A 1,738-nucleotide genomic window follows, 5' to 3' on the forward strand; every position below is an offset into this window, starting at 1 on the left:
AACCCGGGACCCTGGCGCTGTGAGGCAGCAGTGCTAACCACTGAGCCACCGTGCCGCCCCATGGATTCATTTACTGTAATTGAATCCATGGCTACATGTAAGAACTTTCTTACACACCTTAATGGGCTCCATCCTGTATCCAAATTCATGCTTGAAATGGACCAATTAATTGAGCACCCTTTCTTTGTTGTCCTAGTTGTGAGCTCTACAAACCCACCTTCATGGTAAGCATACACATTGGATTGCTACTGTTTCATGTCCTATAAAATTGGCCTTATTGGCATTCTTGTAGGTCCCAAGCCATTTGTTCACTGTGCAAACCCAGTGCGGAAATAGGTGCCACCAAAGCCATCCTGCTGGATAATAGCTACCCTGATCCAATCACTCCTCCTTATATATCAAACAAACTCATGAAATGTCCTAAGACCTCCTAAGTGCCCAAGCTACTTAAAATTGCCCCAGAAGGCTAAGGTATCTCAAAGGTTTCATCAACAGCTGACTCACCCTATTATTATGCAACAGTAACATGCTGGGTGTTCATTACAGAGAGGATGCTACTGTCAAGCCAAAATGACATTCTGCCTGTCATGCAAATGAGTAAGTGTCATATGAATTTAAGTGCGGGTGCAATGCCCAGTACATAGGCCATCTGTCTGAAAGACCAGCACATTGTATCAACCAGCAGATTCCCTTGGCTGTTTGGAACAGCCAAGTTACTGACTGTACCCAACTAGCCCGTAGCAAAATGTGCAATAATGTTCAACGTTGGATGCGATTCTGCAATTGGACAACATTTGATGGATAATCTTGAGAGTGCAAAGAATTGCACTGGCAACCACATTAGGATTTCAATCAAGTGTGCAGTGCATTCTGCTTGTGTGCTCAGGAAGCTACGTACATTAATACATAGGATCATGTTCATTGTGGACAGAAAGAATATGTACCCACTATATGAACTTTCAACTCCACACAATAGGTGACAGCCATTTATTTGTTAATTTCACTGTCAATGCCTTGATCAATGAGAGTCAACCTGCCTAGTTTAAAATTTAACCAACTCTAGCATCAAACTGTCAATCAGCAATGATGCAAGGATTCTCCATGGCATTGCCTCCACTGATCGGATTTCACTTGCCAACAATCAGCACTCTCCTCTCATGCTGAATCAAATGTTAGTTTTCCCCTTGAACTGGTATTCTTGAAAATATACTGATGAATGCAGAATGGAAAGCTTTGACAAAATATGCCATCTTTCAGCAAACCTTAAGCTCTATGCTACCAAATAACTTTTTAAATGTTTACTTGCTGTTTGTCCATTGGTCAGAATTACTCCTTTCTTTTTCAGCTCTCTATCTGAAGGTAGGTCTGACTCATAGCTCCAGAGAAATCCTGAATCCACCTAAGCAGGAATCAAAACCCATGCTGTTGGGATCAATCTGATCCAACCAGCCATAGCCCCCCCCTGCTTAAGAGTCCAAGTTGCTACCAGAATATTACAGTCTGGAACTATGAACAATGGTGCTGGAAGTGTTAGATTAGATCCCCTACAGTGTGGAAACAGGCCCTTCGGCCCAACAGGTCCACACCGACCCTCTGAAGAGTAACCCACCCAAAACCATTCCACTACATTTATCCCTGACTAATGCATCTAACAGCATCCAAGGAGCTTTGAAATCGACGTTTCGGGCAAAAGCCCTTCATCAGGAATAAAGGCAGTGAGCCTGAAGTGTGAGGAGAT

Source organism: Chiloscyllium plagiosum, chromosome 12 (assembly GCF_004010195.1).
Source record: "Chiloscyllium plagiosum isolate BGI_BamShark_2017 chromosome 12, ASM401019v2, whole genome shotgun sequence".
NCBI lineage: Eukaryota > Metazoa > Chordata > Chondrichthyes > Orectolobiformes > Hemiscylliidae > Chiloscyllium > Chiloscyllium plagiosum.